The 17,887-nt window shown below is 41.2% G+C and overlaps 1 long non-coding RNA gene across 2 annotated transcripts in view; it reads left to right on the top strand.

Annotated features, from left to right (window-relative positions):
* The first annotated feature begins 3,045 nt into the window (after positions 1-3,045).
* LOC112547279 (uncharacterized) overlaps positions 3,046-17,887 on the top strand; it is a 35,634-nt gene continuing 20,792 nt past the window's right edge. For both annotated transcript variants that reach the window (XR_016349145.1, XR_016349144.1), the window contains exons 1-2: positions 3,046-5,151; positions 9,033-9,103. This is a non-coding gene — a long non-coding RNA (uncharacterized LOC112547279). The remainder of the gene's footprint in view (positions 5,152-9,032; positions 9,104-17,887) is intronic.

The following is a 17,887-nucleotide window of genomic DNA, read 5'->3' as shown; positions in this document are numbered from 1 at the left end:
CAGTTCAATTAGCCTCTTTAGTAGGGGATGCTGTCATTCTCTGTAGCATGTCTCCAGTTCCATGAACTCATTCATAAGTGTCCATCTTCTGATGAGGCTGCTTCTCAAATGTTGAGAGGATTTCAAAGTGTTCCTGGCTTTTCCTGTCCATCCCGATGAGCAGCTCTTCCTTCTCCTTCCACTCCTTCTGTCCCTGGATTGCTACTTCTGCTCTCTTGGTTATATGGTTTGGGTCTTGGGAGCTGTAGGGCCTGACAACTCAAGGAGGAAAGCATTCTATTTTTGGCCCTTGGAACAAGCAAATAAATGTCCCCCATGTGATGTAATTTTGCTATAAAAGACCATAGCTTTAATACTTTACAGCATTCCAGGAACATAATTGTCTCACTGTCCTTGCTTTTTTCTCAGACAATTTTTCCAACTCCTGAGGGAGGCACAGAAGCTATTCATCATGAGACACGCTGTTCTAGTGTTTTTTAAAATGTAAAATATTCTTACTGTCTCAACAAGAATGGGAGGAAGTTGGATACTTCCTTTGAGGGCTCTGTTACCGGTTTGCATTTTTTTCTTAACACTGACCAATATTTGGAGAACATGGCAGCCCTCAGGATATCAGAGAGGAAAAGAGAAGTGGTTTTTCAGTCCTGTGCAGGAGATCCCACAATCTGTGCTAGAGAGTTGTTTCTGCAAATGGTCACCTGACTATATATTGCTGAATGAAAGGGTCTGGTCAGTTCTAAAGGTGGACCAAGCAGATTTGCACTGCTGGTGAACCTGAAAAACAGCTGGAGTTTGTGCTGAAACAGAAGTTTGCTGAAATATAGTTACATGACTAAGAGGCAATTTTAATAGATATTGACTACATTCTGAGCTAGGATTCAGAGATTTCATGCAAAAGGAGGTCTGAACCATGAACCCACCTGTGACTGAAGGGCAGAGAGTAACGTGGGCCCAGCTGGCTGAGAGATCCCCGCCCATCCAGCCCTGCTGTGCATGTTTCCAGTGGAGCCAGAGTATAAGGGCTTCAGGATCCTGGCAGTGGAGAGAGGCAGCTGGGGAAGGAGGAGGTCAGGCTGCACTGCCTGGGTTTTCCTATAACTGCTGCAGGGCCAGCAGCTGTAGTCGTCTCAGAAGCAACACCAACAGCTGCTACCACCTCTACCACTTGGCAAACAGTGGCCGCAACCCCCACGTCAGCCTCAGCCAAGGACCGGACCTGGAGGCAAGCAGACTACAGGGGTGCCAGGGAGTGGTAGGAAGCAGCCCAGGGCAGGGGACTACCCCAGAGAGGCCCGGTGTGTAGCGGCAGGAATTCCTGCCGAGTGGGCAGGAGCGATTGTCTCTGCCTGTAGGACCCTGGGCTGGGACCCAGTGGAGAGGGAGGTCCTGGGTCCCCCTGTCACCCTTTTCCCTACCCTGGACAAATTGCTCCCTGGCCAGGAGAGTTGCCTGTGACTAGGCCAGAAGGGCCGTATATACATGAATAGAGGGATGTGTACTTTAGGATTGGGCCTGAAGGGCCGTATATACCTGATAGGGGCGTGTGGGCCCCTCAACAACACCACCCCACCTTTGACTTTATCTGAAAAGCCTGGCCCTCTGCCTGCCTAAAGATAGTAAAATGCACAGAAGAAGAATGAGCCACACTGCAACTTCATTAGATTTCCTGAAGATTCAACTCCATGCCATAGCCCCTTACCTCAGATGACAGGAAAAGGACACTGCATTATTTTTATTCAGCATCCAGATCAAATCTTTTCCTCCTTCCCCTCCATCCACCACTCTCCCATTGTATGTGTTGAAAGTACAGGCTCCCAGGACAGAGATTCTAATGACACTGAAATCTTCCATGGGAAAATCAGCCTCTGTAAATAACTTTTCCTCAAACAATCATCTATTCACTTCCTATAACTGTTTTCTTCCCTTCTCCAACTGGGGCCTACCCAGTCCTCCATGAAACCCCTGAATCCCTGGCAACTGGCTGCGAAATTGCACACAGACAAGGGCACAGTGATATTTTTCTTTTATAAATTGTTTGAAAAAATAGATTCAGAAGCCAGATGAATAAAATTGCATTACAAATTCATTACAAATCATTCAAATCATTGGTTTAGAACTGTGTTTTGCTTCAGGACCATTTCAGGGTAGGGAGAGTTTAGACTGGAAGGGGGAATGCTTGCTGTTTGGTAAGGGGATGAGGAGTGGTAATGCCCCGGCTTCAGCTAAGTGGCTGCAGTGTAAACTCACAGACATAACAGGGTATGGTACATGCTATCCAAAGCGTGAAGTCAGTACACAGCAACATTACTTTGAATGTCCATGGTCTCTGTGGGAATTTAGCACCAGAGCAAGAGGGGGTTTTGGAAGGAAGAGTGGGGGATCATTATGTCTTACCACTTTGGGGTTCTAGCTCCTGCTGTGGCTCAGGGTCTTACTCAGGTTCATCGGGGGGAAAGGGGGGGGGGGTTCTTTAAGCTTCTCCTCCTTGTAGAGGTGCAGATACATGAGCTCCTTGTTCTTTGGTTCCTCTGGTACATCATCTATGATCCCAACTGACTCCTTGCCCTGAAACTTATCAGTGTCCTGTCAGATAATGAGGTTCTTGGGATTGAGAAGGGGATTTTGAGCCACCTCAGGCTTCATACTTGACAGCACCTGGTCAGGCTTCTTGTACCAAAGGGCATGTAGGACAAACACTCCAGAACTCTGTTGGAGTTTTTGGCCTTCATGTATCAGGAGCCTTGCATGTTTCATGTGTTCCCCTGAACTGAGATGGAGTTTGCTAAATGCCCACTTGCTCCAGCTTCCATTAAATTTCTCAGTTCCTGCTGCTCCAGCTGAGTTCATGGAGGATTGTGTCACACTGATCATCACACTGATCATCATTCAGATATGCTTGGTGCGCCAAGAGGCTTCTCTTGGAGCTAAATCCATTTTTCATGTGAAAAGAGTACAGTAGAAAGCTGTTTTGCTTTGGTCAGTCACTGCAGCATGTTACTCCCAGTGCATGGGGCGGGGGAGAGGTGTGGAGGGGGAGAGGGGAGAGGTAGTATGACCTAGTTTGTGGAGGGGTCAGGAAGAAAAGGGTTCAGTGCATTGTGGGAATGGGGATGGAGGACTAATGAAACTTGAGACCAGATACATGCCTTTTGCCACTGTTAGTACAATAAACTGGCCCATGTATGAAACTGCCACAGCCTAAGGTGGGTTCTTGCCTACACACCTCAGGTGTACTAGCTTATCACCACTCCTCAACTTTGGATGTGTACTTCTGGAGTTTAAATATGGACAATAGGGAGGGAGGGGAATGGGCACAAGTAAACACATGAACACATGTTCAGGGGTTTGTGTACATGTACCTTTAAAGATTCCAGAGAGCTTCTGACTAGTGCATTTGAAGGGGGCTTCTGCAGTTTCCCTCCTTCCACATTGGACAGTCATACCTAGCTGTTGTATAGACTCTGATACAAGGTTATTTTCAGAGCCCTTCAGGCTTGTAGGTTAGTAATGTGGCTATCCCCATCTTCTTCTGGCTACAGGTGCTAGGGAAACAATTTCAGAACTTGTAGGCTTACCACAATGCTTTGAATATTTAGAAACTTAATGGTCATAGCTCTTTTTCTAGGGGTGGATGATTAACTTTGTTTGGGTGGCTGGCTACACTGAGCCCCCTCAGATCAGGAAAGCAGTAGCTAGAGTGAAGAGTTGCCTCAGGGTACAGAGCTGAATGAGCAGAAATAGTTTTCCTATCAGGATACTCTCCACAAAGGGCCTGATTTGGCATTCGTACGGTCAAATTCTTCGTGTGAACTAATAAATACTATAAAAATTCAGAAGCAAAACTCTGTTTCAATCAAGTGTAAGCATGGCACAGCCTCTAAATCTTAGGGTACTTCTAGACTACAGGCTGTTGTCAACAGAGGCTTTGTTGACAGATACTGTCGACAAAGCTTCTGTCGACAAAGAGTGTCTAGACTATATCCAGTTCTGTCGACAAAGCAAGCTGCTTTGTCAACATGAGAGTGTAGACGCAAAGGACAGTATAGATGCAAAAACGCTTTCTGTAGACAGAACTCTGTTGACAAAAGGCGTTATTCCTCGTAGAATGAGGTTTACCGCCGTCAACAAAACTGCTGAGTTCTGTCAACGCTAAGTCGACAGAACTTGGCGGTAGTGTAGATGTAAGTATAGTTTTGTCAACAAAAGTCCACTTTTGTCAACAAAACCCTGTAGTCTAGACACACCCTATTAGACTTCAGCAGCTGGCCCAAGTCTGATTCAGTGGTCTGACTTGCAGTTGTCCCATTCATCCTATTCCATCTTGTTTCCCAGTCAATTGCTGGTGCCCCTCAACTTAGCATTGCTTTATGAAGCTGCTTTTCTCAGAAATGAAGGCTTAGGGCCTGTCTACACTGAGGGGTTATTTCAGAATAACTCCTCTTATTTTGAAATAACAAGGCATGCATCTATACTACCAAGCCTGTTACTTTGAAATAATGGGATTGTTATTTAAAAATAATAGCTCCTGCTTGTGAAGAGGAATAAACTTATTTCAAAATAAGTTATTTCAAAATAATAACTCCCCAAATAATTATTTCAAAATAACCTGGTTGTGTAGACACAGCCTAAGAGGTGATGTTGCAACTATACAAGAGATTACCTCTCCATTTCTTCCACCTTCCCACATGGTAATTGCAACAAAAATGGTACACACTGGAGGGGAGAGGCTTATTTGTGGACTAGAGTCTTGAGGACCAATATTGTGTTTTATCTTCCTGAGAGCAATCTTAATATAAAATTGTGTCCATCTTTTTACAATGATTTCTATGGATTGTAAAACAGAATAACTTAAGCAGAATCTGGCAGAAAATTGTTACTTTTTGTTGTCTTGACAAAGTTTTTTTTTTACATCAGCAACTTTTGGTGTTGAACCTATTTCAGAAGTGGGTCAGGAGACTGAAAAACAGAAGAGAAAAGAAAAAGAAGGAAAAATGATCAGCAAGCAATAAATGAAATGCTTTACATCAACAGTCTATTATATTTCAAAACAGACATACTTTTTTAAAAAATTGGATGTGGCATATTTGTGGCTGGCAAGAGTAAATCTCAGGTCCAACACCGGGTTTTTAAAGTACAAAGGACGCTACACAGGTATCTGTCAAACACAAGTAGTTTATTTCCTGACAGGTAACAGCTGCACCCCTTAACTAGAAGGGTAAGATAACAAAGAAGCGTCATATCTTACGTCCCTTCAGCTAGCCGGGGATCCCGAGTTGGCTGTGGACAAAGTGGGAGACTATCTCAGCTTCTGATGCACCAGTACCCAAAGCCCATCAGTGAGGTTCAAATTGCTGTGCTTTGGTGCAGCCTTAAATACAGTTTTCTTGCCTTGTTTTGCAGTTTGGAAATTTCCAGGGGTTACTCATTATGTGCTGATGGAGGGCTCAGCTGTTAGTTATTGATCTGGTTCTACTTGTTCTTTGGCCTTGTTTACGTGATCAGTGCATTAGGGTAAACAGGATTGTTTATGCGTTCTTGCCCTTTACCCTTATCTTACACTTGTTCTTGCTATACTGGCAACAATACTTATCTTGAATGGCGTATGTTCCCAAAGACGTGCTTCTGGCTCATCAGATATGGGGGAAGGGAGAAGAATGCAGGCCTCACCACTCCTAAACGTGAACGTATGAAATTCTTCTGCAATTAACCCCTACATTGTTCTGTAGGTGGGGATTTCTATCTCCTATTTTACAACATTTTGTTTAGGATGGTGTTTGATAAAATTGCATCCCAAAAAATACTTTGGATAACATGTATGTTACCCTAATGCTGCTGTCCTCGTAGGCACAATATATTACAACTAAATTTTTCTTCTTTGCAAAATTTTGACATCATGCCTCTTGATTCATTTTATTTGCTGGAATCAATTCTTTTTTTCATTCACTTCATAAACCTGCTTTACGTTAGATATTAAATCTTTGTGAAAGGTTGAATCCCTAGATATCCCTTGTGAGTATATCTTTGCTCTCCCATCACCAATAGTGTAATTGTCAAAAGCAGCTCAGTAAAAATAATGAAATAATTTAAAATCCTATGGACCTGATCCAAAGAATTTTCTATGCAAAATACCCATCAAAGTCAAGACAGGTGGTGCCTAGGGACCTGAATGTAGGAAAAGGAAATCCTGGCTTTCGTAATTATAAATCTGAGTCTGTGCTGATTTTTATGAGGTTTAGCACATAGCCTTTAACCTACCTGCCTCAGTTCACTTATATATTCTGACTAATAAATAATTAATGTTTGTAAAGCTCTTTGAAGATGGAATGCAGTCAATATGCACAAAGTACATTTTCTGAGCAACAAATTGAAGGACTGGTAACTGAAAACACAATAGCAGTAAGATAAGCCTGTTAATAACTATTAGGATGTCAAGCAAGGGTGAGCAAATTCCTGCCCATGGGCCAGATCTGGTCCATAGAGTTAATTCCTGGTGGGCCCCACCTCTGTGTTTACATGTGCTTCTACAGGTATCAGATGATCACAGCTCTTTTTGATTGTGAATCTCCTTTTGTGGTCAATGCAAGTGGCAGGAAGAGGCATCCCAGTCTGTGCCACTTCCAACCACTTGCATTGGCTGCGAACGGCAATCTGCGGCCAATGAGAGCTGCAATCGTCTGCTACCTGCAGAGGTACAGGAAAACATAGTAGCAGTGGCCTACCACTTCTCCTTTTTTATTGCCCATTCCTTCCTTAGATAAATACATAGTGCAGTCTTACCTATGCTACACATTTTGCACAGAAAAGCTTGAAAGAGTAAAATGAAACTCAATTATTATATTGCTATTGCATGTAGTTAAACATACACAGAAGTTAAAATGATCAATTTATCTGTTCTTGTCATGCAGAGCACTCATTTCCTGAGAGAAGCAGAATCACATTCATTCTGCCATGACTATTCACCAGCAAGTCATTTATCAAAGTCAGTAGCTAAGCTCTAAGCAGCTGCCAAAGCATCAATGTTGTGAAAAAAATGAATGCCTGTCCTCAGTGGTGAAAAATATTTTGGTTTGCCAGCAATTCTGAAAAATTGGTAGGAAAAAATTATGTAGGGTTGAACCAAAAAGGGAAGTTTTCAGACTTTTTTTTTTTTGTAAATCAAGAAATGGGAGGAAAAATCAGTTGGGTTAGGATCTAGTTCTAACAAAATTTTATATGACCCAAACCAAAAAGGTTCCCTTCAATTTTGAGCTCATTTTAACATTTTCAATTCTTTTTCAAAGTTAAAAAAATTCAAAATTGAAAAATTTTACTGAATTAACCCCCCCTCCCTCCAGACAAAAAATTTATAAATGTCTGACTGAAATAAGGTGATGCTGGTTGTGTTTGTTTGAAAAAAAAAGAGATGTTAAAAACAAACTATAAAACTAAATTGGTGAAATTGATAGACATTTGTGAAAAGTTTTGGTGTTTATTTTGTTGCTAGAAATAATATTTGGTCAAAGTATTTCACCCAGAGCAGCTGGGACCTAAGAGGGTGAAAATAATTTTTGAGTGAGCTGTTACAATACGTGTTTCCATCTCAAATCACATCATTTAATGCAAATTTCTTTCTAAAAGGAAATATAAGTATATTTTATAGTACATGGTGGTTATATATTTTAGTTCTTCACAGTGCTCATTATTGATGTGGATTTTAAAAGTCCTAGACAATTAGAACATAAGTGAATCCTTGTCAAAATAGATATTGATTAAAAACAAAGCTGGAGAAGGTGCACATTCAAAATTCAGCAAATTTAGATAACATGTTATCTAGGACTTAACTGAAACAAGCTAATGAATTTCCTAAGCATTGGGGGGAAAACTCGCTCATGAGCAACTGGAGAGGTCCTGAAATATTGGACAAGTAATCAATACTTATTGACAGACAGAAGGTGCTTGGCAACTGCCATCCAATATGCACCATTTCATATTAAAAACTGATAAAAGGAAACACTGTTTTTACCTGTGCAACTCATTACCCCAACATGTCATTGAAGCTAAGAATTTAGTGATTAAGCATTTTATGTGAATAGTGACATTGAAGTCAGTAAGAGTTGGATCAGGCCCATAAATTCTCACAGCCAGAGAATAATCCAACCACCAAAAGAAGAAATTGAGAAAATTCAGGTTGTTCTTTAACTGTTCACTAATAAAGGTGTGTCTAAACTACGCCCCTCTGCCAACAGAGGGATGTAGATTAGGTACTTCGAAAGTGCAAATGAGCCAGGGATTAAATTATCCCGGGCTTCATTTGCATCCTTACGTTTGGGCGCGGTACTGATCAAGCACCCTTTTGAAAGTGAAAGTAAAGTCTAGCCGTGGCTCTGCAGACAGCGGGTAGCTTTTTCAGCAGATCCTGTACTCATTACGTGAGTATGCAAATGAAGCCACGGATATTTAAATCCCGGGCTCATTTGCACTTTCGAAGTGCTTTATTTGCATCTCTCTGCCGACAGAAGATGCAGTCTGGAGGGAGCCCAAATGGTTGAATGTACTCTTCTTTGAAGTATCATCTGGTGCCAGCCATATTGAGGAATCTCTTGCAGCAAAACTGCATTAATAGCTATTTTAACTTTCTAAAGATAATTATGTTCTCAAACATTATTTTCCAACCTTCATTAATTTCTCTCAGTTTGTGTGTCTTGTTTTCTTGGGTTTGGTTTACATGCCATATACAGTATGTGTGCTATTTCTAGTCTTTGTTCCTTCCATTTTATAGCTTGCTCAAATTCAGATGCTCAAGGATGAAGTTCTTTGCATCCATTTTCTATTATTTTAGAATTTCTGCAACATTAACTTATTGTCTCTTTTCTCATGCCTCATCAAAATTTTTCTAGACAATTTTCTCACAATTTTTCCTCTGTCAATATTTGGCTAAAGTTTTATTCAAACATCAGTCAGTTCTTCATAGAAATTAGTCTATAGAAGATGGAAAATGCAAAAAGAAGTTATTTTAATATTTTTTCATAATAATGATATTCTGCTCTTCACAGGTTGTCACTGCCCTCAAGCAGTGTGCTTGTATCTCACAGCAGTATCCTGAATGACTAATGTAATTATGCTTGTAAGTATACAAAGTTCCAAAACACAAATTGATCTGTTCCTATGATTGAATTTGAAAGAGCCCATATAAGCACTATGGATTGTTTGAGCAGTTCCTTTCCCCAGCACAGCAGGCATTTCATATACATGCCACTTGCTGTCAGTTATATTTTCATCCTGCTGCCATTTTATCAGAGTTATTTTAGATTTGACATTCATGTAGAGAGGTTTGTCCACTGTGACTAGACTTAGGCTGGTTGTCTGTTGCAGTACTCCCAACCTCAAATGTTCAAAGATCAAAAGTAAAACACCACCCCAAAGCATTAATGATCAGCTTTAAAATATATTTTTAAATCATATTTTTAAATGTAATTTCAGATTTTTATCTTTGGGTTTGGGCAATATCTTAATTTCTGTATTAATACATAATTATACATAAGCAGATCCCTGAGAGTTCATATTATGTTGAAAGGAAAATTACTTCATTCCACGTGTTGCAATTGTGGCACTCCCTCTTCCATTCATAAAGAGTCATGAATGATGTAATGTCTTTGTGATATTACTACAACTCATCTACCATTTTACAGTATTGTAAAGATTCTAAATTAATTCATTCTGGTTTTACCATGCATCAGAGAGTCATAAGCACTGTTACTGCAGGGCTGAAGAGCTGTGTATTTTATGAATAAGGAATCGGTGATCTTGAAACAACCTTCCTTTCATTGATTATGGGCTATTATTTTATTTTATTAAAATAAGACAATTAAATAATATTTTAACATAAAAAGTCAGGTCTTGCCAAGGTTAAGATGAGAAAGTCAGACTAAAAGCATATTGATAATTACAGCTTAACAAAGAAAAGAATGTAACCAATGGATTTTGTATTTGAGATATATATATATATATATATATATATATATATATATATATATATAAAAAATAAGATAAAGGCAAAAAAGTGTGATTAGTGAGGGCTAGAGCTGCCATAGAGAGAGAGACAAAGCAAGAAAATCTGCAGAGTCTTTAGAGATTTTTTACATATAAATTCCATCTGAAAGATATAAACCCTCAAGCCCAGCTTCTTACCTCAACTCACCAAATTTACCCCATCAGCAAAGATTTGTGTGTTCCCCAAAATTACAACATGGTGCATTTTGGATTCCTCATGTCCTCATGTTCTGGTGCAATTCTGTCTTACTCAAAACAGAAAAAAAAACGCAATGAGTTTGCAACATCAGACGTACTTAGCAATTATTCAATAATGCAAACTTGTGAGGCAAATGCCAATTGCTTGCTTTAAACCCTATACATCCGAGTGCATGGGAGGGAAAACCTTACTATAGAAGGAGAAGGGACTATAGAAGGAGGAGGGGTCTTTTGCTCCCCCTTCAGCTAAATCTAACGCTGGGCAGAGAAGGCAGCTCAGTTCCTACCAGCCAGTAAGAAGACTCATTATAACCAGAGGCGAAGCCTGGTACTTATCGATGCTGTAATTGGTTAGGAGGGACAAGCTGGCTTTGTCATAAACTCAGCTGCTAAGGCCAGCCACCACACTGAAAGTCTGAGTGGCGGATGGCAAGGAGCAACTGAACTGAATTATCATGGGAGGGTAATTTGTCTAAGTTGACAAAAGTGGGTGTTAGTAGCTTGAATTTTTGTATACATAGCACATGAGCCTAGCAGATTGCCTTAGAAACTACTGTGACTACTTGCAGAATTTTCTGCTAAGCAAGATACATTCTTTGAACTTTAAACTATATCTTTCTCTGCACTGTAAGGCTACGTCTACACTGGCCCCTTTTCCGGAAGGGGCATGTTAATTTCAGCTATCGTAGTAGGGAAATCCGCGGGGGATTTAAATATCCCCCGTGGCATTTAAATAAAAATGTCCGCCGCTTTTTTCCGGCTTTTCTACACTGGCCCCGATCCTCCGGAAAAAGCGCCCTTTGAAGTAGGAATAAGAGCCTCCGGAAAAGGGCGCTTTTTCCGGAGGATCGGGGCCAGTGTAGATGCTCTTTTCCGGCTTTTCTAAAAGCCGGAAAAAAGCGGCGGACATTTTTATTTAAATGCCGCGGGGGATATTTAAATCCCCCGCGGATTTCCCTACTACGATAGCTGAAATTAACATGCCCCTTCCAGAAAAGGGGCCAGTGTAGACGAGCCCTTAAGGGCTTAAATCTCAAGGAAGAGGTTGTTATTGTGTTGTATGTTACGTGAGCATTGTCTAGGAAGAGCAGAGATGGGCAGTTGTAGGACTGTGTTAGTCTAAATGAAGTAGGAAAAGACCCCTGGATCCCAAAAGAGAAATGAGTCAAAGAGAGGCTGTGGATGATTAGCATCTGCCCATCATTCACAGTGGAATTTCCTTCTTCTATTAGTAGGGTTCCTACTGGTTGTCCACTTCAATTGTACATGTGCTTCTTGTGCCCTTGATTGGAGATTTCCAGCTTACAGTATGTGTTCAGCGCATGCATGTGTTTTGTGCCACTCCATAGCAGGTACTGAGGCTATGTAGCAGTGTGAGGGTGAACCATCCTCAGTTCTTTTTCTACCAGGTAAACCCAAGATGGAATGCTAGTGTGTCTGTCTAGAGTGTACTTTGCTTTCCTCTTTACTATTTTTCTATGAAAGATATAGTTTAGAGTAGCCACTAGTATTAATATAAGTGAGAGGACTGTTTTCCCCCAGGACACTTGTCCTCTTCTGCAGGATTCAGATGCTGCCTTTTCTCCTGAGAGATTATACCAGTGAGTGATGGGAGCCCTATATTTCCCATACGTGCTACTTTTGTTTAGCCCTTAAGTCTTGGACTATGAAAAATAGCAAACTGAAGTTCAGACTGTTGGTGATGGAACATTATCTGCAATCACGCTCTGAATCATATCAGGAAACTGCCTGGACATCCAACATGCTTCTCTTAAGAACAGAAAGCCTTTGGAGCCCTCTGGGAAGACCCCAAAAAAGAGGGGGCAGGCCATATCTAATGAGCCAGATCAAAAAAAGACCAGATGCCCATCAAGGTCCTCAGTCTGTGAGATATCTTGGAGGCCAAGGTCTCTTCTTCTGATACAAAGGGACTCCAAGGAGAAGAAGCATGGCTCAAATAGGGCCACCTGTACCCTCCACTAATAAGGAAAACAGAGGGTACCATCAAGCTCAGCCCTATCATTGCCACTGAGGCATTTAGCTCAGTTGTTGATGGCATCATGCAACTTAACCCTTCCATCAGTACTGTTCTGAGTAGCTCACCCAGGGGGGCCTGTACAAGCAGTACCGAGCAAGCCTCAGCATCTGACAAGGCCTGCAGAATGCTCAGCATTATTGATACTGTCAGCTTCAGCCATGCTAACATGAAGTACGGTGATGGTACCAGTATTCTTTCCAGTACCACAGATGCTGTGTTTTTTGGGGATCTCTCAGTGACCAAAGTCCCCATATTGTTATCAGGCACCAAGTATTTCATGGTACTGAGACCTCAGTCTCTGAGTGGCCTGTCCACTGCACAAGACTCTCCTCACTGACTGCCTCCCCAGGAAAAGAGGTGGAAAACGATGAAGAGGTAGTCTCCTTAGTTTCTGTTAGGATTGTCCTACATATCCCTTTGGATGTGAGTCATGCAGGGAGGACTTTGAGACACATCAAGCACAGTGGAATCTATGCCATTCCTGTTCTTTTCTGGACTGCCACAATGGCCATATTGAGATTGGTGGGCTGCCTATTGGCAGTAATTCAATAAAATACCAGTTTCATATTTTAGGGAGGCTGGGGTTCTGCATCATCTCTCTACCTTACCAAGGACACAGGAGACTTTTAAAGAGGCAGAGGCTAATGCAAATGAGGAAGTCATCACTGAAAATCCCACTTTATCATCATCATGGAATGAGAGAATCATGCTGATGACTTCTATGAACTCCAGGGCTTCATTGTAAAACTAGCAGTCCCTCCTGGAGGAGAGCGAAGACTAGCAACACAGACTACTTCATATTTTGCCACCAGCAGTATATTCCATATTGGTGTCACCTACTAATATGAGTCTCCTGGATCTGGTTAAGATCATAAGGCAAAGGCCAGCCACTATTTCATCAATGTGCAAGAGGGCAGACAAGAAGTATTTTGTGCCCCTAAGGATTCTGACTTTTTATTTTCCCATTCTCCTTTGTGGAGGGTGCTGTGAGTGAGTGAGGTACACAGCAATGTTCAAAGGCTCCCACCTAGGACAAGGATCAGAAGCAATTGGAAATCTTAGGACAAAAGTTTTACTTGTCACCAACTTTGCCTCTCCATATTGCAAATTGTCAGGCAACCATGGTGAAATATAACTTTTCTAATTGCAACAAGCTCATGGCATTCATTGAACATCTGTCACATGACTTTTGGGAACAATTCTAGTCTATTGTTGCAGAGGGTCAGCTGTTGAATAGCATGGTTCTTTAATAATCCTGAAATGTTGCAGATACTGTGGCAAAAACTATCCCTATGGTGGCAGTTATGAGCAAGCTACATACAAGCTCTAGCTTTCAGGATTCCCAAGAGCCACTCAAAACACAGTAGATGGCCTCCCTTTTGATGGCCACAAATTCTTCTTGGAGCCCATGAATGACTGCATATGTAACCCACACATCTAGTGTGATTACTGAGCAATGCAAGTGGTACCTAGACCACAGCAATAGTTAAGTTCAAAAGACCTCTACAGTGTGGGCTGGGAACCAGCTGGCTTTTAGCTCAGAGGGTAGAGGTTCTTATACTAAGCTTCAGAAGTCTTAGGTTCAAATCCACTTAGTGGCAGTTACGGTGCTTAAGGACTTCAGGGCTACCCTACATTTCTTCTGCATTTATATGCCTATGAGCAAGAAGCATTTCAGAAGGTCACAGATTGCCTGTGGAACAAAAGTCATGTGACAGGCTCAGTTCTTGAGAACCATGCAACCCCTTAGAAAGAAATGCATGTTAGACCAGAAACAGCCTGCTTCACTGCCCTCCATGTCCACAAAGACATCATCAGAATAGCAGTTGGAATCATCCCATTCATCTGATGTTACAGTTGTGCCCTTTAGTCCACCTCTTTCCATTTAGGGACCACTTTGTCCATTTCTTTCTGTTTTGAGGAGAGATTACTACATAGATCTTAACATCAAACTATGCGATACAGTTTTTAACACTTCCTCAATTGTTAGCAAAATTCTGTCTCTTCCAAATTAAAGATTATGTTTCAGAACATTTGTAAGTATGCCTTAAATCCTTACTTCAGAGGTGTCACTTGTGACCTTGTCTTTCTTTTAAAAGTTCAGAGTGCATTTTCACCACTATAACTTTTTTCAATGTTACGTGTATTTTAAGTCTAGTTTGGTAGAGTGTACTGATTTCCACTAGCTCCAAATTTCGGCCAGCAACTTTGTAACAATTTTATAGCACAGAAATGTTGTTCAAGATTAGATTACTGCAAAATCGCTACTGAAGGAATTTTCCTCATAAAGCAGGTAAGGCAGAAAATTCATTTTTTACCTTTAAATTGCTGACACAGGTAACCTGTGGAGTGAAAGGTCAGTCTTCAGAGAGTTATAACAAAAGTGCCTCCATTAAGTATTCAAGAGAGACAATAACATCTTAACTTTAAGCCAGAAAACTGTAGGTTTGGGGTGAAACCTTGTTCAGAAGAAAGCCAAAGTTGTTCAGTCCATTACCCCGCTCAACATCTCCATGGGATAAAGTGTGTGGGGGGGGGGGGGAGAGAAAAGTAGTGCTCTACAATGCTAGGATATGTTGTTTGATCTCTTTCCCCATAATCTTTCTCTCTCCCATTTGCTGTTATTTTTCTATTTTTGTTTGTTTGTTTTTTCATTCTCTCTGTTTTTTAACTTTAGCATCTGTGCTTACAGGTACTGACTCTGTGGGTGCCCTGTGGCTCTAGCACCCCTGGAAAAAATAAGGCATGCTCAGTATCCAGCACTCTCAGGAGTTATGCAGACCCAGGTTTGGCTGCCAATGTGCTGTTTGTGGACTTCGGGCTAGCTGCACATCAGGCAGTGGCTGGTGGGAGGTACTTAGGAGAAGGGGGGTAGAGAAGAGCAAGTGGGTAGGGGACTCTTTTGTGGAGAGGAGTGAGTGGGAGAGGGTCTTTGGGAGGGATCATGGGGGTTGGGGATGGAAATAGCTGGAGCAAAAGCAGAAATCTGGGGTGGAGATAGAGAGGGCTGAAGAATCTACTAGGAAAAAGAAAAGTCAGGATATGTCTACACTTGCACCCTCTTTCGAGAAGGATGCAAATGAAGACATTCGAAAATGCAAATGAAGCCGGGATTTAAATATCCCACGCTTCATTTGCATAATCGTGCTATGGCGCTGTTTTGAAATAGCGCTATTTCGAAATAACAGATGCTGTTAAGAGTTGGTTATTTTGAGAGAAAACCCTTCTCTCAAAATAACTGGTAAACCTCATTGTATGAAGAATAAGGGTTATTTTGAGAGAAGGGTTTTCTCTCGAAATAACTACATCTTAACAGCGTCTGGTATTTCAAAATAGCGTTATTTGGAAATAGCACCATAATGTGATTATGCAAATGAAACATGGGATGTTTAAATCCCAGCTTCATTTCCAATTTTGAATGTCTTCATTTGCACCCTTCTCTCGAAAGAGGGTGCAAGTGTAGACATACCCTCAGTGTTTGTGTCTCTGTACATATAGTGCCCTAGTACCATAGTAAACATCTATGAAGAAAATAAGTGTGTCTTCTACAATTATACTAGAAGTCATAGTGGTTGTAGGTTTTTTGTGGCTAAATTTCATCTAGGAACAAAAATACCTGGCCAGTCCTTAATGGGAGAGGCTGGGTAATAAGACATTTAGAAATTCTGGCTACTTTGCTGAATGAGGGCTGAGCTCTTTTGGAAACTGGCTAACGGGACACATTTTAATGTGGTCTTCTGCAGCCAAGGCAGTGATGATTCAGCATCCTCTTCAGATTTTTCTGCAACTGCCATTGGCACCCAGAATAGTACTAACATCTTGGCCCTATTGCTGGGTGTTATAGCACTTAGTACCTAATGCTGGTGAGTCATGCAGAGTCAAATTTATTGTACTGGCTCTCTTACCTGCACATCCTTTAGCCAACCCATTCGATTTCAGTAGAGTTCCTTTAGGTCTTTGTTATTCTATTGGATGCTCCTATCTTAATACGTTTAATAATCTGCTTACAAGTTCTGGTTCTTTATGTCAGCCTCTCAGTTCATCACTTCATGGATTATCAGGACAGAAAGGCCTATTAGATCACACTGAATAACATATGCCATACATTTTTTCCCATTTACTCCTTGTATTGAGTCTATCTTCAATCTTGATTAACTATTTCAGAAGGTCGACCCTTGGTTGTTTGTTCCAGTGGTTAGTCAACCTCATTATTAAAAAGATTTCTGTATTGTTAATTTGAATGTATCTGGCTTTAATCTCCAGCCACTAGTTCTTGGTATTCTCTTATCTGCTAGATTTGAGGCCTTTAATATCTGGAATAATCTATGGGTTTTGTGATCAATGCTTAACTTTGAGGCAGTCTATGCCGTGTAAAAGGAGGGGAACAAAAAGTACAGTCTTTGGGATCAATCATTCCAAAGTTTAGACTCTGCCTAGATTATTCATCCCCCTGGAGTCTACAAAAATGAATGGGAATCTCACAAGATCAAACTTTTGTGTAAGATTTGACACTCATACTGCTGCTTACAAGCATAATGCTCTGATAACTAGTATTTTTTGTTTTCATTATGGTAGCACCTAGATGCCCCAGTCAGGGAGAGGGTCCTGTAATGGGCTATACCCTAAGGCCAAAAGAACCATAGAGAAATCCTCCAGGTGGCTAGACTGGATAGAAAGAAACCAGAAAATCAGGGGCCAGAAGGGACTACATAAAAAGCTGCAGGACTAGAGGCAGATCAGTTGCAGCCTAGACCTGGAAGGGAGAAGGTCAGGGGTGGGTGGCTGGCAGGAAAAACCAAGGACAGTTCAGATTGGGGAACTGTTTAGAACACTGACTTCAGGAGGAGAAGCCCTGGAGGCACCACTCTCATACTGAGTGAGGAAATAAGAGAATGAATTGAACTGAGAGATACTATAGGGGGCACTGGGATGGGCCCCTGGTAATGTGTATACCCCAGAAGGGGGTTGAGATTCACAGACATGACTCAGCTGAAGGGCAGAGTAGCCAAAAAGGTTTTTAAAGAGACAGTGCATGCAAACATACTTGACCAGATGGAGGTACTCGCAGCACGTGAATGCCTCCTCATTACAGAGCCCCATTGTTCTGGGGCACCACACACATGCAGAACAAGGTGTTGCCCATCCCAGAATTTTTACACTGACTAACTGTCTTTATGGGAGGGGGGGATGAGAGGGAGGAGAATGTGCTGTCCCAAGTGGAAACCGGAAATGGGAGAATTTAGCTATACATTTTAGAACACATAAGGTTCAATTTTCATTTAGTTCTTAAAATGGTTAGTGGTTTTTTTTTAATTCCCTAGCCTTAGTGCTCATATTGCTGAGTAAGTTATATAAATTATCTTACAATGTCATCTGCACAAACTACCTCTTACCATCACAACTTGTTAAAAGTCTGGTTTCTTGCTCTTTTTTTTTTTTTACTTCTATTTTGTCAGGATTAATCCTAAAGATAATTTTTTTCTGAAACTAGAACATGTAAAAGGAAAAATAAAATTTTAGGGTAAAGTAAGGCAGATTATAATGATTGGATGTTAAAATCCATTCACCAAAATAATTACCTAAGTCACTGAAATGCTCAAGATGTTTTACTGGGGGGTTTTA

This window comes from Pelodiscus sinensis, chromosome 3 (assembly GCF_052426305.1).
Source record: "Pelodiscus sinensis isolate ZL-2025 chromosome 3, ASM5242630v1, whole genome shotgun sequence".
Lineage (NCBI taxonomy): Eukaryota > Metazoa > Chordata > Testudines > Trionychidae > Pelodiscus > Pelodiscus sinensis.
This window is presented reverse-complemented; position numbering and strand designations above follow the sequence as displayed.